This window comes from Pangasianodon hypophthalmus, chromosome 14 (genome assembly GCF_027358585.1).
Source record: "Pangasianodon hypophthalmus isolate fPanHyp1 chromosome 14, fPanHyp1.pri, whole genome shotgun sequence".
NCBI classification, from domain to species: Eukaryota; Metazoa; Chordata; class Actinopteri; order Siluriformes; family Pangasiidae; genus Pangasianodon; species Pangasianodon hypophthalmus.
The window spans coordinates 10,166,209-10,180,515 of NC_069723.1; the positions used below are offsets into that span (position 1 = coordinate 10,166,209).

At 40.5% G+C, this 14,307-nt stretch overlaps 1 protein-coding gene across 3 annotated transcripts in view; it reads right to left on the reverse strand.

The window, feature by feature from the left end:
- The window catches only part of sgsm2 (small G protein signaling modulator 2), a 47,662-nt gene that overhangs the window by 21,945 nt on the left and 11,410 nt on the right, over positions 1–14,307 (reverse strand). The window lies entirely within an intron of this gene.

Here is a 14,307-nt window from a genome sequence, read left to right on the forward strand (position 1 = left end):
ACACTAAAGCTGCCTCTTTGAGTTGCTCTGCCCCCTATTTTCACGGATGTGTGCACAGAAAAGTGCCCAAACATAAAGAGAAAAAAAACATACAAAAAGTAACGATTAGATCAGCCGAAACAACAGTTATCTGGTAACTCTGCCACACACAGTGGTACCATCACACTGGAAAAAAAAAATCACATGCAACTTTCATTGTTGGACTGAATTTCCACTTTAATTTCCAAATAAATACCATTTTTCCCCCTCAAACCTAATCAGTTAAGCAATCAGGGGCATCATGGAACATTTTATTTATCTCTGCTTATGTTGGCTGCTACCATGTGCTGCTAGCAATTAACTCCTTGTAAAAATTAGCACCTTGCACTCATTTTAATGTCCATGCTCACTGATATCACTCTGCACACTCAGGTCAGCCATCCTCGCCCTCTCTATTAATGATACTATTTAAATGCCATTAGATGTTTTATCCTGTTACTTGTATTGTAGTGGGTCCTCTTGATATTCTCACAGAGAACAGTTTGCAGTCTGCTTTGCTCTGATTTCCATTGTTAATCATGAAATAGCTCCAGATCACTGTCATTTTGTGCCGTCTTTTTATTAGCATGACAATGTACACTAGGCTTACATCACATAATGCTATATAATGTGGTATCATATGTTGGAATTGGGGCTTTTTTTTTTTCTTTTTTTTTTTTACAAGTACAAGAAAATGCACAGTAAGTATCAGACCAGTACCAATGCATTCCTAGTAAATATTAACCAGAGCCATATTTGCCCATTTCAGCCTCCACTGCTTGACCCCGGGTGCAAAGAGACGATGAGTCACCGAATATGCATTTGTTGGATCTTAGGATTAAAGGTCATTAGATGTCCATGAGAACTTGGATAGTCATCTGTCTTGCCTGTATGCTGAATCCTTGTCTGCATCTGGAGGCCAGTAGAGCAGCCAAATGCTCCCTACAATGCCCTTGTTTTCTCATGACATTTGAGCCCTCCAGAAAATGTCATGTTTCTTCTCTCCATCAGAATATACAGTTCAGTAGGCTTATCCCTCTGCAGAAACCACTGTCTCCCCACCACTCTTTTAATAAACAAGCAGTCAGACCTAACCACTGTGTGTATGCATCAGATGAATCATCGAAGTGCTAAGTGCTTTGTTAAAAAGCATATTTAAATAAAACGAGCACTGTAGGTAACACTGAGGCAGGGATGAGGCATACCCAATAGGTCATGGTGTGACATGGGCAAGGTGTAAATTGAAACACTTTCATTTCTGTGTTTACATGCTTGGTGATTTGCCCACTGGTGCGCACCTATGTACACCTATGTTTAAACACACATGCAACACAACTGTATTAAATGTGAGAAAAAAAAAATGCTCTCTTGATATTGGTGCATCCAAGACATTAGTAAACTGCAGAGGATGAAATGAAATAATTAAAGCTTTTAAAACATTCGGCCTGTAATATGCAAGTTTGAAAACGTGCCAGAAGGCCAATTTCCCCTTGCAATAGTGGCTTTATGGAGATTCAACTGAATACCCTCCACTCAATCAGAGGGAATTAGTATTGTTAAATGCATCTCGCACTTCACATGGGTTTTAATGAGCTGAGGCTGATCGACCGTATTAGGCCTGACAAATCACAGAGCTGAAGTTTTGCAGCTCTGCTTAGGAAATGACAGAGGGGTCCTAATGACACACTAATAGCTGAAAGCTCCCTGATTCTCTTCAAATGGAGGGAACAGCCAGGCTGAGCAAGGAGGAGGAAAGAAGTTATCTGGACCTAATGTCTCCGTAGTTCAATCTTTTCTATGAGCTCATTAGCAGATCTAATTAAGGCAGAGGCACAGATAGCAATGGCTAACAGGAAAGAGTGAACTGAGCAGGCAGACAGATTAAATACAGTCACTGTGCTTTTCAAGCATGGCCTTAATGGATATACATATTTTACAAATTATTATTATTTTGCTAAAATTTTGCTAAACTTAAAACAAGTTGAATCACTACAAAAAAAGTGTTGCCAAACTACAGCTCTTGGCTTCCTGGTTTGATGCTGTTTTTGGGTCACTGACTGTGAGGTTACTGGTTGCTGATTTGTAATGTCCCCAGCTAACGTAATTCATTTGTCTTGAATAAGAACTATTTTTTGGAACAGTTTCTGCAACAATAATTAAAAGGGCATTAGATATTAACTTGTAGGGCTGCTCTCATATCGCCATCTTAAGTGTTTTACCAGACTTCCTCTAGCAGCCAGAATGACAAACTGAATGCTATACGCTTTGCATCTTTTAGAGCTCATAGACAAATACACTTGAAATACACCCTGGAAATCACCAGTCCCACATGCGAAGTTGCCTCGCTGATAGACTCAATGTAATTTTTGTAATGCGGAAAAGTATACACTCAGAGAGGGGCATTGTTATGCTGGAACATGTTTGGGCCCCTTAGTTCCAGTGAAGGGAAATATTAATACAACAGCACACAAAGTCATTTTATATAACTGTTTGAGGGCCAGCATATGAGTGTGAAGGCCAGGTGTCAAAATACTTTTGGCCATATAGTGTGCTTTATTAGAAACACCTGTATACTTGTACATTCATGCAATTACCCAATCAGCCAATCATGTGGCAGCAGCACAAGAGCTTTAGTTGATGTTCACATCAAACATCCGAATGCAGAAGAAATGTGATCTCAATGACTTTGACTGTGGTATGGTTGTTGGTGCCAGTCAGATTAGTATTTCAGAAACTGCTGAAACTCTTGGGATATTCATGTATATGTCTCTAGAGTTTACACAGAATGGCCTCAAAAGCATGAATCCTTGGATCCAGCATGCCTTGTGTCTACAGTTCAGGCTGGTAGTGGTGGTGTAATGGTGTGGGGAATGTTTTCTTGGCTCACATCGGGCCCCTTAATAACGGAATCATTTGAATTCCACAGCCAATCTGAGTACTGTTGATGACCACATGCCTTTATGGCCACAACTTATGGCCATCTTATAATGGATACTTCCAGGATGACAAAGTGCCATATCACAAAGCATAAGTCTCAAACTGGTTCCAGGAAAATAACGATGAGTTCAGTGTACTTCAGTGGCTTCCCCAGTCACCAGATCTGAACGGATGATTCGCAGCATTAATGTGCAGCTGACAAATCTGCAGCAATTATGTGATGCAATCATGTCAATATGGATCAGAATCTCAAAAACATGTTTCCAACACCTAGTGGAATCCATGCCATGACGAATGAAGGCTGTTCTCTGAGCAAAGGCTGGGTCCTACCCAGTATTATTACATGTGTAAACCAACTTACGGTGGATATATTTTTTAAAATTAATTAAAGAAAGAAAAAAAAAGAAAGAAAGAAAACAGTCCATAGGTTGCAGATCAGATCAATACCTACCGTCTACCATTTGGCTTGTAGAGGTCCACAATCTACAAGTAGTCTATTTCCTTCTGATGTTTAATTTAATTTAATATAGGTTATGCTTTCGATGTGTATTTAATTTAAATGAATAAAGTTATGATTTATAAATTGAAAAGAAATTACCATTTACTAAAAGAAATAGATGTCTAGTGATGATCTAGTGATCCACGGCTATAACCAGTACTTGTAATCATCCATGACAGAGATGGGAGTCGAGCGAGTGTGTGTCTGTGTGACATCTGCGCCTTTGTTGGGAGGAGCTACCTGTGAATGTGCTGCCAAGCTGGAGATGTGAGTCATTGTAATTGACAGTAATGAACTGCATAACAGAAGCACCAGGCAGCTGTATGCTGTGTGGGAGGGAAAGAGAGGAGAAACAGGAGAGTAGAAAAGAGAGAGCACGAGGTAGAAGGTTGGGGTAAAAGCGGTGGAGAAATGTTAAGAACAATCAAGCAGAGAGTGAGGGCCCGTGAATTGTGGCAGGTGCCTGACTAATGCTCAGCTCCAATTGTAATAAAAGAAGGCAATTGTGCTAAAGAATGGTAAGTGACATAAGCTTAGACAACACCCACGCATTTTATGCAATGTTGAGTACTTTCAGCAGCCAGTGGTAATGTTAAAGCCAGCTAACGTTAGCTAACCAAGTCACTCCATTTCACTATTTATTTGCTTGTAAATACAGAACTAGAAAACTAGTAACTAGTAAACTAACCTGACTTAAGAGAGTTAACAGAAAGGATTGTCCTCCCATCACATGGCTTGCAACTCCTTTATTTCTTTTGTCTGCTTTATCTTCACTGCAGTAGCATTAAGCCATGCGTGCCTCCTCAGAGCCTATTATTTGGCACAAAATGCTGACCTAGTAAGTCTGTGGAAATGGACGTTCCCCACTGATTCATCAGTCATGTGGGCTGCTTTTTAAAGATTTTTTCAATCAATACATATTATAATTCTGTTTCTAATGTCTGTATTATGACTCGTAACTTTCAAAGGGGTCAAAATCTGGACTTTGAAAACTACACCTATGGAATATCAGATGGTTATCTTCCACTGGGCTGCTCAAATTTTGGGGATTTTTCAGCATATCCAATTTAAACAAAAAAGCTTTTCTCTCTTGTCAGTCTGAAACAGAAAAAAAACCACACAAAACCCAACAATTTCCAATCAGATTCTAGCCACATTTGTATGTAGGGGTCAAATCTAATTAACATTGGATTTCTGAACATGTGGCTCAGTCTGCCCAGCCAAATCAGATTTCATGTGGGAGTTTTTTGTTATTCCATGTGCAGCACTTCTTGACGTCAAAAACAAGAACAAGAACATGGAAAAAAACAAGCATGAACGCAGGTTAGGAGAGTCTGTAAGCCTAGAGCAATGACGACATGGCTTGTCTTTTTTTTTTTTTCATTTAAAAACTGTTCAGTTTTCATCTCTGTTGTCTGTGTTGAATACATTCAGAACCAAAGCTGGGCATTAGCATCATGTAAAATATATGTATATTGGTAGCTAGCTAATTAGCTTTCACCTGCCCTGCACTACTCATTGCACATACACCCATGTCAATACTTAAAGGAAAAGTTCACTCTGAAACACATTAAATATGTTCATGTTGAAATATTTGTGATTTGCCTAATGATTCTAGTGTTAATTTGTTGGTTGCTGCTGTATTTTCGTTAGTCCTGTGAGACGTTAGCGCTTGTCTGCCACACCGATGTCAAATAGGAACACTGTTCACACAGTTACATGTGATAAATAATAACAGTCCGATTTTACTGTTAGCTCCAAAAAAACAAAAAGAACAACAGCTTCTTTACTTACTCACCATTTTCTGGTGACATTCAACATTATATCCATGAATAACCTCATTTAAAAGGAGTAGAGATTACAAATGTTGGACTCAAAGAATGTGAATGCAATGCAGTTATACGATTCAGGTGCACGGAGTTACAGCAAAGATCTACAAAATGACAAGCATGATGGAGTTGAAGGAGGTTTTAGCATGAAAATTTGAAGCTTTGGAACCTTATCTATTTGAGCGGAGTGTACAGATGAGGAAGCGAGAGAGATTAAGGACTAAAGCGCTGCTGCATCTTTTCTCTTTAGGTAACCGGTGTCAGAATGTCACCATAAAATAAACCTTACATACTGGAAGATCAAAAAGTAGTTATAAATATTAATATGTAAGTTGTTCAGGATTGATTTTTCCTTAAAACTACTGAACAAACAAATCAGAACAAACAAATCCCATCTGAACAAACATATCAGATTTGATTACTTGTAATTTGTACACTACAAATAGAATTTTTTTTTTAAAAATCATATTTGCTTTGATGTGCGTACAAAGCCCATGAGAATGTTGCTGAGTACTGAATGTGAGTGGACGATCTACAGTTAGACACACTGTGAGCACTGGTACACGGCAGAGTGACTACAGCCACTGGGGCTGCTGTGGTTTAATTAACAGGATAGTGTAGATGAGTCAGACACTCCGAATTTCAGTGTAATTAGATCCGAACATTGAGAGGTCATAAACAAGCGTTCACAGGTTGACTGGGTTTCTGTGTTATCATTCAGACCCCCTGCAGGTGCTGCTCAGGAAAAAGCATTTCACAACACAATCACCTGTCCTTCTCCTCTCACACTGCTAATCTGACATGCTCATGTCGATTTCTCCTTTATAACATCAGAAGAATCCGTCCATTTCTTTCCACACAGGCCACACAGGTGCTTGTTCAATCCTTTGTCATTTCAAGACTGGACTACTGCAACTCACTCCTGGCAGGTCTGCCTCTGAGCGCCATTCGTCCTCTGCAACTGATCCAAAATGCAGCCGCACGACTGGTTTTCAACCTTCCTAAGTTCTCCCACACCACCCCATTGCTACGCTCCCTCCACTAGCTTCCTGTAGCTGCCCGCATCAGATTTAAAACACTGATGCTCGCCTACAAAGCCAAAAACGGACCAGCACCCACTTATCTCAAAGCACTTATCACACCTCGCACGGCACCACGCTCCCTCCGATCCTCTAGCACTGCTCGACTGGTCCCACCATCTCTCAGGGTACAAGGAAGGCATGCATCGAGACTCTTCTCTGTTGTGGCACCTAGGTGGTGGAATGAACTTCCCCTGGATGTCCGAACAGCTGAGTCACTGGCAGGCTTCAAACGACGTCTAAAGACTTACCTCTTCATAAAATACTTAAGTTAGCACTTACAAAAAAAAAGCATTGTCTGAGTGCTTGTTTATTACCTCCCCAATAGAGTTTGGACTGATGGTATTCCTAGTTTGTGACCTAGCGAGCCAATATCGGAATGTATTTTTGATAGACTTCTATACACTATTGTAAGTCGCTCTGGATAAGGGCGTCTGCCAAATGCCGTAAATGTAAACGTAATGTAAATGTAACACTGAGTCAGTAAGCGTACAGGGTTGGCTTCCTCTGTATCAGCAGGACAAAATGTAAAGTTGCTGGTCACAAGTCCGCAAAGACCGAGGAAAGGAGACAGGGGACAAAGAAGGAGCGTGAGAAGAGAGTGGGAGAGCAGCTTAATGACTCATCCCTCTCACACCCCACCCTGCAGTGGTTTGGGAGCAGAGAGTAAGTTTAGGAGTGGTTCATGTAAAGATTTATATTATCCTCCTTTCTGCAAACACGCTTTGGACAGATGACCATGCTTTCCATAAAGACCGGAAGAAAACTAATTCCAGATTCACCAGAGAGCTGCATTTTCTGCAATAGTACAACGTACTCCGCAGATGTTCAGGAGATGCTGATGGTGAAGAGAATTTTTTTTTAGAAGAGTTCCAGTTTGACAGGGCATAAAGAAAAACACGAAAGAATCATGATCCCTTTGCTGTGGAAGGATAAGTACTTTAATGTCATATAAAGTCAGCCCACAACCACTTTTCCCAACACCCCAAATAATACCTGACAGCTAAAATGAAGGGTTGTGGAAATTTGTCAGGCAGAGTTATACTGCACCCCTGCTATTTCTGCTGTGTGAAATTTATCCAACAGAGCAACACCTTTAATAATAGCAGCATGATGTCGTCACTGGGACAGAAGCTAGGAGACTGAGTGTGTTAAAGCATGCCATTCCTCTAACCAAGCTCACTAACAAGGAACTAAAATGGTGGGTTACTTAAAGCTTACATTATGGATGGATGAATGGATGGATAAATGAACACAAACATACACTTGTTTATGCAAATGCGTCAACTTGTTATCAGCATCCTGATTTCCAATCATGCAGATGAATAAAGAAGCAACTAAGGTGACAAGATGACATAAAAGACAAATGTCAGTCCAGATACCAATGACCAAGGGGCCAGCACCTGCTCATTTTCCTAGTCCTCTTTGGCCAGGATATCTCACGAGGTGATTAAATATTGATTTTCTCTGATTGTCCATCAGAGCTGTAATTTCTTGTGCAAAAGAGAGAAGGGTACAGAGGATCATAAGTTGGACTATGGGCCAAATGGGAATCAGGTTGGTTGTGATATCTTCTGCCTACGCTGAGAGAAAGGTTCCCAAATCAACTTTCTGTTAGGGTGTTTTCACACTCGGCCCAAATACTCGAGTCTGCACCCAGGACAAATTCTGGGATTGTCTGGGGACTCATAGGCTCAGGTTTTTTTCCACATAGAAGAATTCCTTACAAACCGTGGCTCGATTACGTCACTTTGTGAATGTACGTTTATTTTTTATTTAATTATTTATTTATTTTTACTATCTTCCTTTGGTACTGAACACCCAAACAGAGCTTTTTGGATGCATCGCGTGTCATTGTGAAGGAACAGCTGAGAATGAGGAGCCAAGCCCATACAAAAAGACATGCGATTTTCACTATGCTGTCAGGGCAAGAACTCGCACCACAAAGGTGAGCTAATTACAGTAACCTTGGTAATCTAACCTTGGTAACCTTGAAAACTAGTACTATGATAATAGTGATCATTTCTTCCTGTCTTTCTAAATGACGAAACGTATACTTTCAAATACTGCTGACGGAGTTTATTTTTCTTTACTTTAGCTCAACCCTGATCAATTGTTCGAGTGAAGCCTTTGAGTAGAAGCTGCTTAAATATAAAAACACTTCAGAATTTTTATGAGTTGTGGCCATTTGTGTTTGAACGCGTTCTTCGCCTCATATATCAGATATCAGTGGGGCGTTCAGTCTCCTCTGCTGACTATAATAACCCTTTCCCATCACGCAACTTGAGACAGGACTAGTTGCACCAATCACATTACTTGGCATGCAGCACTGAGAGTGGATATCTTACACACACAATGCGAACCACACCAGAGTTTGGTTAATGTGAGCCCCAGACCAGTGTGTTTTTGAGGTTCTCAGAACCAGATTTCACATATGAAGTATTTAGTACGTTTGAATCCAATCCTGACACATTTTCCCCCTTGGTGCTGTCGTTTGGCCAGGAGAGGACACAGCAACCACACTCAGGTGTAGACCTAAACAAGCAATCTGAGACGGTTTGAGCGAGGTAGAACTCACTAGCGTGGTTCGATTGCAGTGAATAAATAATTCAACCAAGAATCAACCCAACTGCAGGAAGTAAATCAAACATGCTGTGTATTTTCGGTTACAGGCACAACATCCTGTAGATGTGAGCCGCTAAACGGAGCTGCGAGGTGCAAACTGGGCCAAATGACAGAGCTGTAGTGCTGCAGAAATGTTCTAGGCATTTCTACACAAAATGTTTTAAACTAATTATTTAAAGAATTATCTATTCATTTATTTAGCACCAGCTCCATATTATCTGTGTTCAGTTGATTTTTGTGATTTCTCTGCACACTTGGCAAAGGTTTACCTTTTTCAGTCTTCCTATTTCTGACCAATGAATGAAAGCATTTTACAAGTTTGTTTTCAGCCCTACATGCCAGATGGCCAATGTTTTTTTTTGCTTTTTCTTTTGTTTAATTATGTTGACTGTGATACTGTTCCAAACCAAAATACTGGATACTGTTCGTATTCCAAAAAAAACAACTAATAGGTGAGAAACCATCCTTATATAGCATCATATGGAACAACCCAGTGGGTACCAAGCAAGCTCAAGCTCATCATCACAAATGGCTTTGGATCTGAAAAACATCTGCAAGTATCAATAGGACCACAATTATATACACAGTGTAATGAAACACATCATTGGGTTAAAAAAAACAAAAAAAAACATCATATATCATAAAACCATCTTTTCTGTCTGACTAAAGGGTCACATAAACATGATAAACATTGTTTTTGAAATAAATATCATAAGGGGGAAAGGGAATATTAAAATATTAAACAGATAAATCTCCTTTTCCTTACCCACACAAGCTCCGATTTAACAGGTGCGGCGCAAAGCCATGAAGCCTGTACAACCCATTCATCTTCACAATAAAAAATTATGAACACTCCATTCCACCCTGTGCTCAATTCTCAATTCAGCCAGGGCATCTTCTCTAATTAAGCAGAAGTCTGTGAAATAGCATCCGTGGGAAAGGGATTACAGACAATACAGGACTTCCGATGGGCACCTGGAGTCGTGCTCGATGGGCTCCTGCTGAGAGCATCTGAGTGAATTGGGTTACTGTGTACTGTGTGAACAAAACAACAGAACTACAAATCTACAGCTTTTCAGTAGAGGCAGGATGAGCTTTTTATAGGTTAAACTGAGCGACATAGGAGTTAATGTAAACCGTCTGGCAATGAGATGTTCATTTAGCATTCTGATTCTGTTTGTTTGTGCAGGCCAACTGCTCATGTTAAAAAGGAAAGTCAAGTAATTAATTAACAGTGTACCTGGTCATACTCCAGCCAACACAACACAAAACACACCACTCCAACAGGTGCACTGATCACGACTCAGTGGTTGAATGAACTTCCCCTGGCTGTCCAAACAGCTGAGTCACTAGCTGTCTTCCAACAAAGACTAAAGACCTACCTCTACTTCAATTACCGCTTCCTTAATTGATTTTAAAAAAACCTCCCCAGTTTGATCTTGCCAATTCCCACCCACTCACTAGCTAACTCTCTCCTATCAGGGCAGGGTAACACACCCGGAGGAAAGCACTATCTGCCCTCTTCTGCATGCATGAGCTCACAGACACCTGAGATTGGCTATTGTTGAACTGGGAAAAGAGAATATAACATCCCCCCCACCCAGGGAGCATGGCCAGTTGTGCTCTCGACTCCCGGCCACAGATAGCTGTGGTATTGTCAGGATTCAAACTCGTGATCTCCGGACAATAGGGTGAACACTTTCCTGTTGCACCACTCAGGAGCTTTCCTGTTATTCTAACAGACTTTCTTAGCTCGATGGTATTCTTAGACCTTGGGCTATTGAAATAGCATAACGATATTTTTGAGGGAGAGTACGAAGCACTTCTATAAGTCATTCTGGATAACTCCTTAGACAGATGAAACACTGATCTCTGATACATGACAACACAAAAGGTGCAAACACAAGATGTACACCGAGAGTCATGCACTAAAATCCAGGACCTGGAGAGTGTCAGTGATCTCAGTTGGTTGGAGTGTGATGATGAAGTTAGTAGTACCCCGACTGTCATAATTTCAGAGGGCTTGTTGTAGTAAATCAAGTGTACAGGATGTTTCAAAATTAATCCTAGAGGCTTCACTGTGTCTGATTAGTGGCAAAATTATAAAACAAGCAGCTTGTAGAGCTGAGACCTCACAGCCCCATGGTCCCCAGTTTGATCCAGAGCTTGGGTTACTGTCTGTGTGGAGTTTTGCATGGTGTCCTCTGCCTGTGTGGGTTTTCTCCAGGTTCTGTTTCCTCCCACCTCCTAAAACATGCAGGTAAGTGAATTGGCCATGCTAAATTGTCCCTAGGTGAAAATGAATGTGTGAATGTGTGTGAGCATGGTGCCAATAGACTGGCATCCCATTCAAGGTGTTCCCAAAACTGCCTCTGGATCCTGGGTGACTGAAAACTTTATAAAAGTCTTCACAGTTAAAAACAAACCGGGACTCAGTTTGTGCAATTTACATTTCAGCTACTTGAGATATGTTTATCATCTGCATCTTCTTTCTGCTTAAGCCATAATCTCAGTCTGCATCCCAGCTGCGCCATTCATTTTAGGAAGAATTCATCCTCAGCACAAATGGCCAATGGCTCTTTTGTTTCTGAATCGCACCAAATTCACTCCTTCCGTTTCTTCTTCTTCACTGAGTCACCTGTTGTCACTTCACTGCACTGATGTTTAAAATCAGCTGTCAAGTCTTCAAGAGGTCGTTCTCTCCCGGTAATGAATGTACAAGTCTTGATCAATTGCAGTGTCAATCTTCCTGTGATTTCAGCTTGTGTTCACAATTAACCCCTTTCCAATTAATCACTGTTCAGTTCCCACATAAAAGTAAATGAGTAGACATCTCTGTAGGCTCTTGAATAAAGAGAGAGCATGTTAAAAATGGCTTCTTCTTGCCCAGCTGAGTTCATACTGCTGCAGCTATGTCACAGGGACCCCCAGAGTGCATCCCCTGGAGCTAAAATCAGAGGGAACAGGGAGCGTGCAGGTGTTTCTCATGGTCCCCACTACCATATCCGACTCAGCTTTATCGACTGTGTGTGTTTGAGTCACGCTGCAGGAGAGCCGACATGCCTCAGTGTGATGTCTCAAAGAGCTCCTCTTGAATCTGCTCTGTCCAAATCTGGGAGAGATCAGAGGCGGACTATCAGACATGCCAAAACTCATAAAGGGATGCTCTGAAACACCACCCAGTGCGATGGACTTTGTCAGTTCAGGATAAGTCATCACAAAACTCCATGCCAGCCACAAAGCCTCTGGAAATCCTGAAATAACCTTAATTAAGACCACTAACAGAGAAAATAGATAGCCTGTGTTTGTGTGAATGTGTACGTGTGTGCATGTGTATGTGTGTGAGAGAGAGAGAGTATGTTTGAATGTATTTGCACGTAATAGCTTTTGACATAGCCAAATGTGTGCTGAGAGAGAGACAGTGTGTTGTCATGGAGATGCAGTAAGCGGTGGAATACCTGAGCCTTTTCCAGGGTCTCTAGTGACTTCTCGAGCTTGTCATTCTAAATTAGCTCCACAACTAGATTCAATTTCAAATGTAATGATGCCTGTCAAAGTGGGGTTTGGTGCAAATAATTAGACATTTCATCAACCTACAGCTTGTCTCATCGAGCCACAAGGCTACATTTCAACAGATGGAAGAGATGCCCAAAATTAGATTTGCTTTTCTTTGCTATCCAATTAATAAATGGAATTAGACTTGCTATTAAAAGGTGAAGGTTCGTTATCAATATGGATATTGCATAAATACGAACAGATCACCTCCAATAGCATTTGCACATTGATACTTTTTGGTCATCTGACTATATGCCAGAAATTTGGCTCTGAAATTACAGGCTGACGTTCCTGAGATGGGATGCCTCTGGGTTGTGTTTTGAGAACTTCCAGATGCAAATGAAGTGCTGTTGGGCTTCCACTAGCTTAATATTGTTTAAACTCTAAAACTTGTATAACATGTAGCTATAACACTTCACTAAAAGGAACATTTTTTTTTCTTTCTCAAGGTTCCTCAGTATCTTCTGCAAGGGTGTGGGGTTTGCTTTCTTCTTCAAGACAATAATCCACGAACATGTTTAAACCATTTAAAAACCAAGTCTAGACTTTGAGACTGAAGTGCATTAAGAGGTGTAATCAATCATGGCTTTCACCTCAATTCATCCAAAAAAAAAGTGCAAGAGACATTGTGTGGCGGTCAGAAAGCATCATGGCATCCACTAGCTGATTGGTGAATGAAGCAGGAGCAGTTTTGACATCTACACACCATGTGTGCTTGCAATGAAATTTTATTTTCTCAGTAATAACCTCTCCGCACTTTCAATTGCATGTTCAATCTTTGTTGCCTTGTGAGAATCTGCAGCGGCAATACTAGATAAACACAAGTGACTCATATCTCTATTCATTCAGTCATTACTACCTAATTACCACAGTGTTGCAGATGTTCAATTTGCAAGCTGGCAAGCTCTTTTCAAACCCTGAGTGATTCTTACTGCAAATGTAGCACACAAGACCATAAAAGCACCATTAGTTACTTGTCTATAGCACTGTTTGAAGTAGTCTCTAGAGGAGCTGCTAGCTGATGTAACCCAGAATGTCCTGCTTTTTCTTTATTTTTCGCCAAGCCACAGGATGTCACATGATATGGCCTAAGATTGTTTACTGGTTATTTCAATATTTTAGACAAGAGAAAGCTCTAATGCTAAATTTGCACAGAGTATAAGATATCAAGATGTTCTGTAACCACTGCTGTGCACCAAAAAGTCTGTAGCCACAAAAGTTTCTAGCACAACAAGCTGGACAAAAAGATCAATGCAAGATATACTGTTTACGACAATCATCATAAGATTTTGCCTAGTAATTGTTAATTAATTAGTATTTTCCACAACCAAACAAGTAATGCCAACTGGGATTTAGGTAATTATTTCCACATTACTCATTAACACTCTCCAAATTAAAGGGCACACAGCACTGGAGTCTCTGTACAGCTCAGGCACTTTTTAAAGCTGTGTTAATTATTTAAATGTTCATTCCACTCCCACCCATTTGTGTTGACCCTTGAACTTGCCCACACGCCAAATAACACGAGTTATTTGTTAATTTTCTGAGAAACTGCATATGTTCTCATAATAATCTGCTTGTGGGCAATGAAGCGTACATGCAAATGCAAAAGATTTCATGAGGGGGAAAAAAAAAGCATAAGGAGGCACTTTTATAACAGTGAAAATTCTGGAAAAGTTAAATTGCTGAAAATTAAAGAAATAAACAGGCATGATGAGGCTTCTTCAGTTCTCTGCCTAAAGCCCACAGGTTTAGATAATCATTA